This window comes from Saccoglossus kowalevskii, chromosome 10 (genome assembly GCF_978046115.1).
Source record: "Saccoglossus kowalevskii chromosome 10, keSacKowa6.1, whole genome shotgun sequence".
Taxonomy (NCBI): Eukaryota; Metazoa; Hemichordata; class Enteropneusta; family Harrimaniidae; genus Saccoglossus; species Saccoglossus kowalevskii.
The window spans coordinates 9,746,596-9,763,883 of record NC_140650.1 but is presented as its reverse complement, the minus strand read 5'-3'; positions in this window follow the sequence as shown (position 1 = coordinate 9,763,883).

Below are 17,288 nucleotides of genomic sequence, written 5' to 3'. Positions count from 1 at the left end.
TGATATTAACAATATTAGGATTCATGTCAATAATTATTATAGATGACTTTTTCATTCCAAGATATCACCATAGAAACAAATGAAAAATGCAATTTTTGCCATTTTCTATGATATTCTGAACAATGATTTGCTGATCATGATTATTGTTTTCCTTTTCAGTATCCTACTAACATGAAAGTATAAAAACGATGAAATATACGGGTAATGTTCAATTCAGTTCAAATCTCCATGAATTCAGTGACATTTTTTCAATTCTCACAAAACTAGGGGGTCATTCTTAACCCTTTAGGTGCCAGATATTTTTTTCTGCCTAAAATTCAGTGCAAATATTTTCACAATTTGTAAAATTTTCGCTAAATTTCATCATCATTTCGGACTGTATGAACAGCTTTAAATATTGCTTATAGTTTTTGATCAAAAAGTTTGTCAACTTATTTCAACATTTCATGCTTTGTGGGACAGTGCAAACTGCAAAATCACTTTTTAGATGCAAACAAGTTGATAATGGTGCTCAAAGGGTTAATTATAATTGATGTGACCGTAGAAATCCATGGAATATTAATTTTCATCCTTACAAAATGTCACACAAAAATTGGTTACCCATGAAATAAAACATCTATACCAATAATCTTTGCTCTATTTGAAGCACATCTCACATAGAAGCACATGCAAAACAAAAATTGCTTTTGTATGCTAAATAATTAAAATATCATAAAATACCAATCTGTTATTTACGTAAGTGCATACTAATAGAGCATATACGGTTTATTAACTTCTGTAATCTGAATTCTGTGTAAACTGAATAGCATTTTTCTATATAGACTTGCTTGTATACAGTAAAGTTTTTAAGGTTCAAAAGAGTTTCTGATAAATTTGTTTTCTGAAATTGACAAAGATACTACATGTTTTAAATAATCATATAATTACTTTAATTTTTCTAAAACTCTGACAAAACCTTGTTTTGTTTTTTTTGGTCAAATGAACAAACTTTTTAATAATTTATAAATATTTATAAATTCAAAATGGCAGGTAATTTAAGAAGTTTGTGCAGTCACGCCAGATTTGGTAGATTTTACTTGGCTTGATTGATGGGGATCATGGACATCAAATTAAGCCACATACAATGTATGCATTTTCCTAGGAACCTCTACTACGGTACCTCACGTTCTTCAATTAACTGTATGCAAATGTATTCAAACATATCATTATTATGGGCTAACTTTACTTGAATCAAAAATTTAGGTAAAATACTCCACATTAATTTCCCGGTTTGGTTTCAATGTGTACGTGCATGCAGTCATGCGATTGACACTTACATTGACAGCATTTCCAATCAACTTTGAACCTGATCGCCTTCATTGACCAATCAGTGATGCCTATATGCATTTAGTCTCTGAAAGACATACAGCTCAGCCCTAGCAAATCTGAGTTTTTATAAATATAAACCCAGGTTTGTGCTCTTCACTGTGAAACCGTAAATAATTTTTCACAATCCATATCCTCTGAACTAGACAAGCTATATATCATTGAACCAGTCTTACAGTCATTTTATCAATTCCATCAGACATGATAGATTATAACAAGAGTGATGTGGGTTTTGTCCAAATTAAAAAAAAAAAATAGCATGTTTACCCATAATTCCTACTTGGGGTTGAGTAGGGTGGAGGTCAGGGGTCAAGATTCATTACCCCCAAGGCCACCAAGTTTCTCTAAGATGGATGAGATTATTACTAACCAAGATAATAAAAAAGAACTTTTATAATACAGTGTTACCAATATTATCACGTTGGCTATTTTATATTCAGAATGTGATCAGCTATTGGACTGATGAATAGAAATAACTAGATTTTAGATCAGTATTTGTTGTTTGGGTCTATCTTCATACTATTTTAGATACAATGTTGGTTGATGCCTGTCATTTTGGAATTTCTTTTAATATTGGTTCTTATGACTAAAACAACTCAAATGTCCTGTTGGTCTATTAGAAGCATTTAGAATATTAAAAAAAACTCAATAAATTATTTACTTTATTAACTAGTCAGGTTCTGGATCTAGTGAGAAATAAATTTTTGCATATAAATGCATTTTAAAATGCTAAGAAACTTTCTTCATCAGCCATGGTGCTAGGCTCTGCATTGTGGTATGCACATAATAATATGTTTGAATTGAAGATAACTCAGAGCTTCCATTAAAATACTAACCTTATTAACCAGCGAGGTAGTTATATAATTTATTTAAAAATTCAGTAGATGTTACATAATACATTTTTTTATTAAATTTGCATAACTTTCTGTACATCTTGTGCCAGGGCCCTGTAATTGTATTCATGTAATTGTATTCATGTAACTATGGAAACAAAGCAATCAGTATACAGCATGCCAGGACATGACTGTGATAACTCAAAAGATTTTCATTTTTTGTTTTGTTTTATACACACATGTGTTCTTGTTCATAACAGCCTGTTACATGAGCACGCATGACACTCTGCTGTGTTTGATTCAATTAAAACGGTATTATGTTGAAGTCAGTTTTAATAAACACCTCATTACTATGGGTAGTGGGCGCCTTACAAGTGGAGCCATGCTGGGGTCTGCGTGTCATTTACATAACAATACAAGCCAGTATGTCAGCGTTATAACCGGATATAATACTCTTACATGTATGTATGTGTGTTCTATTGTATACTAGTATTCTAGTAGAGAGGCCTCGTCTCTTGGTTATAGATACCAACATCGGTATTGTGAGTCAGCCGTGGTACTCGGCAACACTGAAAAAAAAATCTTGCATACAATTCTCAGGTATTTCTCAGTCCACAGACTGGTATAATTTCAATGTCCATAGATTGGTTGTTGTTACATATATCTAACCAACTTTAATTGTGCGAGAGACGAATATGCACATCAGTGAAATTTTGTAGTGGTTGAAAAATCACAGCGACTTTAGAGAGTTGTTTTCTTGCAGTAAAAATATTGAGTCATTCATTATGTATCATGGTAAAAATGAGAATGAATTAGATATATTTCAATTGTTAATTTACTTGATGTTACATTGCTATTGCATCCTGTCTATGAAAAACCAGCTGGTGACTGCGATAAAATCATGTTTTCCTTATCTCTAGTTGTTTCCCAAAATTGCCACAATTAATATCAAAGTTATGAAAAAGAGGCATATCACATGACTGCATGTATTAATCCTAATTGGCCATACAGAGAATTCGCTAATCAAGATATGTCATCCATGTACGTTTCCATGGCGACAGCCATTCATTATCCAATACTGTACATTATATCTTGAAGCCATTTTGAATAATTAAAATATGGGGTAAAAGTAAATTAAATTTGTAGGTTAAGCTGTTTTGTGACCCAGAATTATTCTAACTTGAAATAGTTAGATTTTCAGTATTTTATTTTGGCCCAATTTGAATATTTCCAATTTTTATTTTGTGAATGAAATAAACACAAGCTGACAATGACCTTGAATGTGTCTATAATAAGAACATTCAATAAGAACATGTTTGGATTATTTTTCTAAAAATAATACATTAAATACAGCACCTAGATTTGGTATATTAAAGAGAAATGACACAGTCATTTATACTTCTATTTCAACTCAAAGATGTGTACAGTTTAGCTAAGAATTGTTATCAAACTTTCATAATTTCCAAAATTTTATAATGTTTAAATTTTTGTTTATCTGAGAATATAGCAGCAATACTTGATAAAAAAACATTCCAGAAAAAGTTGTATACTCAAGTCGTCCCCTGTATACTAAATCCAGTACACAGTGTATCCCATATAGCATGCACAGTGCACTGTCCCTGTATACTGAATGATGCAGTACACAGTGTATCCCATATAGCATGCAGTGCACTGTCCCTGTATACTGAATGATGCAGTACACAGTGTATCCCGTATAGCATGCAGTGCACTGTTCCTGTATACTGAATGATGCAGTACACAGTGTATCCCGTATAGCATGCAGTGCACTGTTCCTGTATACTGAATGATGCAGTACACAGTGTATCCCGTATAGCATGCAGTGCACTGTTCCTGTATACTGAATGATGCAGTACACAGTGTATCCCATATAGCATGCAGTGCACTGTTCCTGTATACTGAATGATGCAGTACACAGTGTATCCCGTATAACATGCAGTGCACTGTTCCTGTATACTGAATGATCCAGTACACAGTGTATCCCGTATAGCATGCAGTGCACTGTTCCTGTATACTGAATGATGCAGTACACAGTGTATCCCGTATAGCATGCAGTGCACTGTTCCTGTATACTGAATGATGCAGTACACAGTGTATCCCGTATAGCATGCAGTGCACTGTTCCTGTATACTGAATGATGCAGTACACAGTGTATCCCGTATAGCATGCAGTGCACTGTCCCTGTATACTGAATGATGCAGTACACAGTGTATCCCGTATAGCATGCAGTGCACTGTTCCTGTATACTGAATGATGCAGTACACAGTGTATCCCGTATAGCATGCAGTGCACTGTCCCTGTATACTGAATGATGCAGTACACAGTGTATCCCGTATAGCATGCAATGCACTGTCCCTGTATACTGAATGATGCAGTACACAGTGTATCCCGTATAGCATGCAGTGCACTGTTCCTGTATACTGAATGATGCAGTACACAGTGTATCCCGTATAGCATGCAGTGCACTGTCCCTGTATACTGAATGATGCAGTACACAGTGTATCCCGTATAGCAAGCAGTGCACTGTCCCTGTATACTGAATGATGCAGTACACAGTGTATCCCATATAGCATGCAGTGCACTGTTCCTGTATACTGAATGATGCAGTACACAGTGTATCCCGTATAGCATGCAGTGCACTGTTCCTGTATACTGAATGATGCAGTACACAGTGTATCCCATATAGCATGCAGTGCACTGTCCCTGTATACTGAATGATGCAGTACACAGTGTATCCCGTATAGCATGCAGTGCACTGTTCCTGTATACTGAATGATCCAGTACACAGTGTATCCCGTATAGCATGCAGTGCACTGTTCCTGTATACTGAATGATGCAGTACACAGTGTATCCCGTATAGCATGCAGTGCACTGTCCCTGTATACTGAATGATGCAGTACACAGTGTATCCAGTATAGCATGCAGTGCACTGTCCCTGTATACTGAATGATCCAGTACACAGTGTATCCCGTATAGCATGCAGTGCACTGTCCCTGTATACTGAATGATGCAGTACACAGTGTATCCCGTATAGCATGCAGTGCACTGTCCCTGTATACTGAATGATGCAGTACACAGTGTATCTCGTATAGCATGCAGTGCACTGTCCCTGTATACTGAATGATGCAGTACACAGTGTATCCCGTATAGCATGCAGTGCACTGTCCCTGTATACTGAATGATGCAGTACACAGTGTATCCCGTATAGCATGCAGTGCACTGTCCCTGTATACTGAATGATCCAGTACACAGTGTATCCCGTATAGCATGCAGTGCACTGTTCCTGTATACTGAATGATGCAGTACACAGTGTATCCTGTATAGCATGCAGTGCACTGTCCCTGTATACTGAATGATGCAGTACACAGTGTATCCAGTATAGCATGCAGTGCACTGTCCCTGTATACTGAATGATCCAGTACACAGTGTATCCCGTATAGCATGCAGTGCACTGTTCCTGTATACTGAATGATGCAGTACACAGTGTATCCCGTATAGCATGCAGTGCACTGTTCCTGTATACTGAATGATGCAGTACACAGTGTATCCCGTATAGCATGCAGTGCACTGTTCCTGTATACTGAATGATGCAGTACACAGTGTATCCCATATAGCATGCAGTGCACTGTCCCTGTATACTGAATGATGCAGTACACAGTGTATCCCGTATAGCATGCAGTGCACTGTCCCTGTATACTGAATGATGCAGTACACAGTGTATCCAGTATAGCATGCAGTGCACTGTCCCTGTATACTGAATGATCCAGTACACAGTGTATCCCGTATAGCATGCAGTGCACTGTCCCTGTATACTGAATGATGCAGTACACAGTGAGTAAGTAAGTAATTCTTTATTGCTATCGTATCCCATTTGAGATCTTGACAAAAAGTACAATAAAGTCAAAAACATGTAATAATAAAAAAATGAAAATAAAAGGAAATACTAAAAATACAGTAAATGAATGAAATAAATACACATCTCACAATAAGAGATAAATGAATAATTGTAATATAATGTAAATAAATGTAAATCTGTGTTTTGTGGGGTTTTTTTTTTTTTGAGGCAGCTGGTACTGAAGTTATTGTTTGATTTTTTGCTCCCTAAGCATAAAGCAAGTATAAATGTGTTTTGAAATGTCTTTAATTATGTGATCGTTTTTATTATTTAATATGTTTATTAATGTCTCTCCATGCATTTTATGTTTAGTAAAAAGGCTGGTTCTTTCTTTATCATATAGCTGGCACGTGAAAAGGAAATGTTTCTCATCTTCAATTTCTCCAAGATCACAGACAGGGCATATTCTATCAGAGATGGAGATGTTTTTGTATCTGCCTGATTCAATCTGTAAACGGTGGGCACTTATTCTAAGTTTAGTCATTGCAGCACGATATAGTGGATTTTTAATTATTTGGAGGTATTTCTCAAAAGAAAAATCAGTTTTTATTTCTCTGTATGTTCTCAATTTGTTTTTGTGATGCACGCCCTTATCATCATCAAACATGCATTCTTTACTTTTTTTCTGGAATTGCATTTTAAGTTTTTCTGTGATGTCTTCAATAGTAGCATTGCTGTATTTAATTTGCCCATCTTTCTAGATCCCGTATTCCAGTGTATCCCGTATAGCATGCAGTGCACTGTCCCTGTATACTGAATGATGCAGTACACAGTGTATCCCATATAGCATGCAGTGCACTGTCCCTGTATACTGAATGATGCAGTACACAGTGTATCCCGTATAGCATGCAGTGCACTGTCCCTGTATACTGAATGATGCAGTACACAGTGTATCCCGTATAGCATGCAGTGCACTGTCCCTGTATACTGAATGATGCAGTACACAGTGTATCCCGTATAGCATGCAGTGCACTGTCCCTGTATATTGAATGATGCAGTACACAGTGTATCCCGTATAGCATGCAGTGCACTGTCCCTGTATACTGAATGATCCAGTACACAGTGTATCCCGTATAGCATGCAGTGCACTGTTCCTGTATACTGAATGATGCAGTACACAGTGTATCCCGTATAGCATGCAGTGCACTGTCCCTGTATACTGAATGATGCAGTACACAGTGTATCCAGTATAGCATGCAGTGCACTGTCCATGTATACTGAATGATCCAGTACACAGTGTATCCCGTATAGCATGCAGTGCACTGTTCCTGTATACTGAATGATGCAGTACACAGTGTATCCCGTATAGCATGCAGTGCACTGTTCCTGTATACTGAATGATGCAGTACACAGTGTATCCCGTATAGCATGCAGTGCACTGTTCCTGTATACTGAATGATGCAGTACACAGTGTATCCCGTATAGCATGCAGTGCACTGTCCCTGTATACTGAATGATGCAGTACACAGTGTATCCAGTATAGCATGCAGTGCACTGTCCCTGTATACTGAATGATGCAGTACACAGTGTATCCCGTATAGCATGCAGTGCACTGTCCCTGTATACTGAATGATGCAGTACACAGTGTATCCAGTATAGCATGCAGTGCACTGTCCCTGTATACTGAATGATGCAGTACACAGTGTATCCAGTATAGCATGCAGTGCACTGTCCCTGTATACTGAATGATCCAGTACACAGTGTATCCCGTATAGCATGCAGTGCACTGTCCCTGTATACTGAATGATGCAGTACACAGTGTATCCAGTATAGCATGCAGTGCACTGTCCCTGTATACTGAATGATGCAGTACACAGTGTATCCAGTATAGCATGCAGTGCACTGTCCCTGTACACTGAATGATCCAGTACACAGTGTATCCCGTATAGCATGCAGTGCACTGTCCCTGTATACTGAATGATGCAGTACACAGTGTATCCAGTATAGCATACAGTGCACTGTCCCTGTATACTGAATAATCCAGTACACAGTGTATCCCGTATAGCATGCAGTGCACTGTCCCTGTATACTGAATGATGCAGTACACAGTGTATCCCGTATAGCATGCAGTGCACTGTTCCTGTATACTGAATGATGCAGTACACAGTGTATCCCGTATAGCATGCAGTGCACTGTCCCTGTATACTGAATGATCCAGTACACAGTGTATCCCGTATAGCATGCAGTGCACTGTCCCTGTATACTGAATGATGCAGTACACAGTGTATCCCGTATAGCATGCAGTGCACTGTCCCTGTATACTGAATGATCCAGTACACAGTGTATCCCGTATAGCATGCAGTGCACTGTCCCTGTATACTGAATGATGCAGTACACAGTGTATCCCGTATAGCATGCAGTGCACTGTTCCTGTATACTGAATGATGCAGTACACAGTGTATCCTGTATAGCATGCAGTGCACTGTCCCTGTATACTGAATGATGCAGTACACAGTCTATCCCGTATAGAATGCAGTGCACTGTCCCTGTATACTGAATGATGCAGTACACAGTGTATCCAGTATAGCATGCAATGCACTATCCCTGTATACTGAATGATGCAGTACACAGTGTATCCAGTATAGCATGCAGTGCACTGTCCCTGTATACTGAATGATCCAGTACACAGTGTATCCCGTATAGCATGCAGTGCACTGTCCCTGTATACTGAATGATGCAGTACATCCCTGTATTATCCAGCCACCAGTGCATCTCTGTATCCTAATAATGCAGTGCATATCCAGCGCATAGTGAAGCTAGTGATGGATACATATCCAGCATTCAGTGCATCTCTGTACTCTGATTCATCCAGTGCATCTAGTGTATATTGAAGCTAGCACGCAATGCATCTCTGCATCATATCCAGTGTCCAGTGCATCCAGTGTATATTGAAGCCAACACGCAATGCATCTCTGCATCATATCCAGTGTCCAGTGCATCCAGTGTATTTTGAAGCTAGCATGCAATGCATCTCTGCATCATATCCAGCGTCCAGTGCATCCAGTGTATATTGAAGCAAGCATGCAATGCATCCCTGCATCATATCCAGCGTCCATTGCATCCAGTGTATATTGAAGCTAGCACACAATACATTTCTGCATCATATCCAGGGTCCAGTGCATCCAGTGTATATTGAAGCAAGCATGCAATGCATCCCTGCATCATATCCAGCGTCCAGTGCATCCAGTGTATATTGAAGCAAGCATGCAATGCATCCCTGCATCATATCCAGCGTCCATTGCATCCAGTGTATATTGAAGCAAGCATGCAATGCATCTCTGCATCATATCCAGTGTCCAGTGCATCCAGTGTATTTTGAAGCTAGCACACAATACATTTCTGCATCATATCCAGCGTCCGGTGCCTCCAGTGTATATTGATGCTAGCATGCAATGCATCTCTGCATCATATCCAGTGTCCAGTGCATCCAGTGTATATTGATGCTAGCATGCAATGCATCCCTGCATCATATCCAGTGTCCATTGCATCCAGTGTATATTGATGCTAGCATGCAATGCATCTCTGCATCATATCCAGTGTCCAGTGCATCCAGTGTATATTGATGCTAGCATGCAATGCATCTCTGCATCATATCCAGGGTCCAGTGCATCCAGTGTATATTGATGCTAGCATGCAATGCATCTCTGCATCATATCCAGTGTCCAGTGCATCCAGTGTATATTGATGCTAGCATGCAATGCATCTCTGCATCATATCCAGTGTCCAGTGCATCCAGTGTAATTATTGAAGCTAGCATGCAATGCATTTCTGCATCATATCCAGCGTCCATTGCATCCAGTGTATATTGAAGCAAGCATGCAATGCATCCCTGCATCATATCCAGCGTCCATTGCATCCAGTGTATATTGAAGCCAACACGCAATGCATCTCTGCATAACATTCAGCATCCATTGCATCCAGTATATTTTGAAGCTTGCACGCAATGCATCTTTGCATCACATCCAGCATCCAGTGTAAATTGAAGCCAGCACGTAGTCCATCTCTGCATCATGTCCAGGATCCAGTGCATCTCTGTATACTAAAAACAGCACACAGTGCATCATACATCCATGTATACCAAGTTCAGCATGCATCTGTGTACCATCTCTGTACACTATCCCTGATGTACACTGAATACATCAGCATATAGTGCTGCTAAAGGTAAATATTGAAATATGTGTAATTTGATGTGAAATATCAACTTACCACTTTATTTTATAACACATCCTTTCCTTCTAAGATTGCATAAAAAAAACACAGTCTGAAATCCAGGCTGCATCCCACAAAATTAAATATTTACTATTAAAAGCAATTCCCCCATTTCCGGTTATATATAGATATAGTATTTTCAGAGAAGTGATTTTTTTCTCTCGATCTCATGCAATCATAGTTCTGAGTTCATACATGTATGTGGCCCCTCAGAAAAATCAATCGACCATTCGTATGTCTGTTAATAATTGTGAAATAAAAACGCCGCCTTCATTATTTGAGTATTGAAATTAACGACATCTGCTGGAATTCAGCCATGACAATTAAACGATATTTAGCATTCTGTTATTGAAACAAAGAGAACAATCAACGTAATGAGAACTTACGACTCCTCAGAGACTAACAGCCGCTATTTCCTTCCAAATAGCTCACTAGTGACTTTCTAATTTATTTTTTAAGAAGCAATTAAGAAGAAAAGCTTGGTGGTATTGATTAAGTCTGGTAGCCTTAGCAACAAGAATTCAAGTGACATAATTATAAAAAAAATGTACTGTAAAATCTGTATTAGAAGCTGCGGCTTCTATTAAAATGGTACAATGCAACAGAAGAGATGCGGCTTCTATTAGAGCATCTACACATATGAGAAATGGTGAATTTTTGGTTCTCAATTGTTCAAAAAGAATGGTGCGGCTTCTATTAGGGATGCGGCTTCTAATACAGATTTTACGGTACTCATTAATTATGATACATATGTGTGCTAGTATTGTGCTTTGATGAGCACCGCATCTTACTAGTTGTCAAGTATTGACTGCGATAATAATAATATATAAATCATTCTATTGCTTTTTGTATTTATAATTAAACTAACTATGAATACTGAGTAATTGCACACATCAGGTCAGCTAACCTACATTGTAGTTAGTGTTAAATTTCTAATATTGAAGTGAAGAAAACTGGCATCTGGTTCAAGGTTACGCCAATATAAATGGCAGGAATTGCATTTCCGTTTTCATGGACTGCATAACTCGGTCAATCATTTGTGATGTATTCCCCAATGGACCGCAAAATATGAGGACAACGAAATACCTGCTAAGACCCACCTGTAATTCCTCTCAAATTTAAGCCCTAGATGTCTCAGATATGCCAAAAATGAACTATGACTACAAATTATTGAATAAAATAAAACTGAGTTGATGCACTCGTATTTGAATTTTTTCACACTCTAATTAGATATTATATTATACATACATTTTTTTTTTATGAAAAAAAAAATTAGGTCTCTTCAGTATAAAAATAGAAACTTAATAATACTTAGAAATGTGAAAAAGTATTTCTTTTTCTTTGCAGAATAAATGTAGAGAATGCTCCAGTCTAGTAATTTTTTTTTAAATACACACCCAGTCACAGCCTCACTATTACAGGGACTGTTGACCAATACTCTGATTGTCTGACAGTTGCCTTTTATAATAATAATGGCTTAATTATTCACGGTTTGTTTGTTTTTTTACTCATTCTGCTGTAAATGCGAAACAAAATTCAAACGCAGTGAATATGCAAGGTTAATCATAGAATTTCTTTACAAACCAATGAATTGTCTAAGTAACTTATAATTTTTAAATTAAACCCAGTGAATATTTTACCTTTTACAGTGCTCTTACTTATATGCATATTGTTTGTATTAGAAATTATCATCTTGTTATAAATAATTCAATTAAATAAGGTATTTAATTATTGAAATATGTCAAATAGTGATTTTTTTAAATTCTTCCCATTTTTATTTAAACCTGAGTATTTAGGTTGATTTTGTATTTAAGAAACTGTTATTAAGAAAAATTTATTACATACTTCGCTGCTACTGATGTATTTCCAAGTTCATGCTTAATTTAAGTCCAAAAAAATCTGTGCTGTCAAATTTTGCAAGGCATTGATAAATTCACTTAATAATGTGAAAATCATGTTATTTATAAGAATTCTGATAACTACAGTCATGCAGAGCAAGTCATGCATGCTTTGAAAAAAACTACATGTGCTATATTTATTTTTATTAAAATGATTTTCATCAATTAAGTGTTCATCTGCAAGTATTTTGATCAATTTGTATTTCATATTTAGTTTTTACACTTTCCTCACCAACCACAGTATATATAATACTGTTTAAAATAAATTGTTTGACCATTACTGTTCCTTATTACATCATTACATTTCTGAAATTCACAATTTCACCTTCAAGTGTTTTTACACTTTAATTATTCAGTGGGTGTGGTGGCCATGTGGGTGAATGTAATCCGCATTGGAACTCTCGAGACAACCTTGTAACCATCGTCCTATCATAATGACATTACGCCAATTTAATGCGATATCCGTGACTTAACATTAAGGCTTCCCTGAAGCCAAGCATAGTGAGACAATTAACGAGAGAGAAACAAATTAAAGGGAATTATATTCTATCGTTGAAACCATATTAAGGGCAGCAGTCATCTTGCCATGTCCTGTTCGATATGGGACTCATATACAACGTGTGTAAAATACATTGTTTATTTACATGAAATTCGAACATGCGCTGCGCAACGACCACCGCGCTTTAATCCATACTAAGGTGTGTTTGTGATGTTTATAATTTCTGAATATTTACAGAATTTATTGCTCTATGGTTCCAATTTAATAAATAAGTTATGTGTTTATAGTTATACATAATTATTTCAATCATTTGAAAACATTCTATATTTCCTTTCTGGCTGATATTCCATGATTATCGGTAGTTTAGTACGTAGTCACTGATTGATTGACCTCCCGGTAGTTTTCTGTTCTGGTGTACTCTGCGTTAGATTCAACTATTTATGCAACGTTTGTGATTTGTGCTTGTCTCTGTAACTACCAGAAGTTAACATGTGTAAATACGTTCAAAGTCAGCAATAAATGGAGTTTATGTTGGAATATTGAACAATTGATTTATGAGTATTCAAATTCAAGTTGTTCTGTTGAAGTCCTATATCTTATATGTTGAAATGTGGACTACCAAATCCGACCACATATTCAGTTCGTTTTTTCATTATATAAAAAAAAACTCCAACCCCGCTACAAGTAAAATTCGTCTATCCCTGTTAGTTCTACCTTAATATAAAATAAATGAGGTTGAAACTGATATCCCCTAAAAAATTATTCAAGCTAACTCTTCAGTCTCTCAAGAAATTGCCTTAATCCAAAAATGTATGTTTAGTCAAGAATCACTAATTCCTGGAGCTTACAGTATTTGCTTATTAAATATTCATATTTATGTTTCATATTTATACACTTCAGTTAATAATATGTGGTTATTTTTATGTGTTTTTTATTCAAAATTTTGAATAAAAAATTGGGTTTTTGTGAAAAATCATATAATTTAATGACAGTTTCAGAATAAAATGAAAAATATATAACAAATTGACCTGAACTTTTTTTTTGGCCAATAATATCTCGCTGTGAATGTTAAGCATGCAAAGGTTCTCATCTATTGCAAAAATTTGAAATATACAAAAAAAAATTAAATTAAATTAATTAAAAATTAGAAAATAAAACAAAAACCAGAACATTTTTTATGAAAATTTATAAAATATTATTAACATTTACTTTACCCCAAACAATATTTTATATTAAAAAAACAGTAATATTCAAAGAAAATTGGTCATGAGTAGACAAAACTTTGCTAAAAATAGAAAAAAATGTTAGATAATTAAGTCCAATTGTACAGATTTGGGTTCTAGTTGCTAGGAAACCCCATGTGCGATGTCAATTTCATAAGCAAAGTAGAGTATATGCTTTCGGTCATAGGCAGTTCTCAATAGAGATATTACAAATCTGTTTCAGTTTAATGGCGCAAATTTTAATTTAATTTTTATTATTAGCGTCATTGAGATGGTACTTGTGTTCCATACACTGAGGGAGAATGATGGAAATGCAAAAAACAGCTTCTAACGATTTTACAAATGCTTGTGGAATCAATTCATTCTAATGGCGGAATAGACACTAGCGTGTGCACTCATCTAAATCAGTGAAGCAATCAAGAGAATTCAAACCTTGTCTAAAATGGTTTCATATTACCCATGTGGTTTATGGTTAATTTGTAAATTTTTATAAATAACAACAGAAGCATGAGGCTTTAGTGAAGATGAATGTAATGAGATCATCCAATCAGCAATCAGCTTTGTGCATAGAGTGCAGTACCTCTTTATAACATGCACTCCAATAGGATAATTCTCATTTGAATCTACATTTATCTATATTGACAAAAATTGACCACTTTCATAGATACCGTGAAGGGCAGAAAGCTGTGGTCATTATATAAAAGTTTCATATTTATATACATCAACAAAATGGATGTTAGAATTCAATTTGACCAATTCAGGAATGGTATTATGACATTATCGTTAGTTCTAATTACTATTAATGAGATAGTTCAACATTATGTAATCCGCAAGTGCCTCATTGTGAATATATGGACAGTCGCAGTTGTTATGTCATGTCTAAGTATGTGTGTGCATTATGGGCATAGATATTGTTTAGCTCTTGAGTCAATCGCTATTAAATATTTGAATTTGAACTTTAATAAGCAAAGCCCCAGTTTTGTGTCCTTCACTGTATGTAACCTGAAACAAGATTGTTTGTGTTGAACTTTAACTGACCTTAAGACATAATTTTTGTTTGTCAAAAACCTAATTCCATGATTGTGGAATATCCAGTTGACAACGGTTATAATTATGCAAAACATATACAAATATATTATTGGAAATCATATAAGAAAAATGAATCTATAGAGCATGAACATTGAATAAGGATGGGAAAAAAAGCATTTTCACATTTGATATTTCACTAATTATACATCATACTGATATAGCCAAGTTTGAAAATGATTGGATAAAAATTACGTTTGTTAATGTGACCATAAGTGAAATATTTAATGACAATAACGACGATGACACAAAGACTATAACTTTCCCCTTTATTATCAGGTCACATAATTAGACCATTCTTTCAATCCCTCCTCAAATGAATTTGGTCAAACCCTCAAACTTTCAAGGCCTTTCACAGTAAGCTTAGTAAGATACACTTACATGCAGGTCATCCTGACATTGACCAAAATTATGATATTAGCGGGAAAAAAAATAAGAAAAATTATAATTATTTAAATTTGTTCAGCCATCTATTTTTACATGTCAAAATTACAATTATATTTTCATGCCGGATTTGTATATATTGTCTTCAACATACTGTATTGCATTTTTACAAATATATTTCAATATATATTAATTATGATTAAAATATATCAATGTAATTGAAAATAAATTTATAAATTTACATATACCTTGATGAACACAAGTTGCACTAATGCACATACAGACGAAAATGAGCGAGAGGTTATTTTTGCCATGGACGTATTTATCCATGTTAATGGCTTCCCCCTGTAATATGGATGTTGAAATAACCAATTAATACCTTTGTACATACAATACAAAATGCTCTTTCAGCACAACTATTTTAGTTATGGCATTATTTTATGTCACTATGAACTGACTGTCTGTCTACAGAAAAGCCTTTTTACCACGTAGCCAAGCTGCTTGGTCAATGACCTGCATTCATTATGCAAAATAAAAGTCGGTGATACAAAGTAAAACAAAATATAATAGCTGGATAATTAAATTTTATTATTGTTTCAAGATATTTACATCTATTTTCATGAATGTAAATCAATATTATCGCCAATGTTTTGTGTGAATTTTCCTGAAAATTCAAAATTACCTCATGGAGCTTATTTTTAGGGTCTATCATGTTTACACATCAACACAAGACTTTTTATTATGCTCTTGAAAATAGATGCCATTTTGTTTTTTTAATAGAAACGGACTCCTAAAAAAAAATCTATGTATGTCATTTGTTTATTGACATTTAATCTACGAAGCTATTCTATGTCTGTCTTGTTTAAAGCATTTAATACGAGTCCTGTACATTTTTGACGCTAGCAATTTTCACAATTTCATGGCATTCTTGAAGACAAAAGTTTATGAAAGATGATGATACTCCATGCCGTAGGACCACAGACAAATTTGTACTGCTGCAGAATTTCATGATTTTCACAGTAAATTTGTCTCTCTCAAAGTTAAAGCTGTTTATGTTATTTTTATTTAAGGGATTATTTTATTTATTTATTTATTTGCTGAAAAAGACAAATTTTTATGTTAATTTCAAATTTTATTTTATGAAAAAAATGAATGTCTAACTGCAAGCAAAGGAAAAAATAAATATTAAAAATGACGATCGCTGCGATAAGTTGGATATCTATCTCATATATGAGTAAAATGCAATGTGACTACCTCTGACCTACATTGCCAGAAACACAAAATTTATAAATTTTGAATTTAAGGAAGTAGATAAGAGAACTCGATACCAAATGGGAGTTATCGGAATTCTACAAACACCACCTGACAACTGTAATTGTGTGCTTTTTTTTTTTTTTTTTTGTACTTTGTACCAATTAAGTCATACTTATATTTAACAGCCAAAGTTTCAAAAGCTGCCAAAAATGCACTTTGTACAAACATACAAACACAAATCATTAAAACACACCCTTCAATTGGTATGAAGGACATTTAAGTAAATATGCCAAAGACATTTAAACAATCTCATATCAGAATCCATATAATATAACTTGTTTTACCTGTAATTGAATAAATTGTGAATCATACAAATCATTTAAAAATTAACTATAGTTAACATTTTTACTATAATATGGTATACATTGAGTGCTAGGCAACATCAGTGCCCCACATACATATATATATATTTAAGTGACGCAAGAGTAAAACATTAATAAAATACTGGTGGGTGGACTGGGTGCCCCCATCGAACTACCACCACATGCTGAGAATGATTGTCAGTCCATCTGTCACCACGCATTACAATGTATATACCTATTAGTTTAAAATTTAGCAACAATA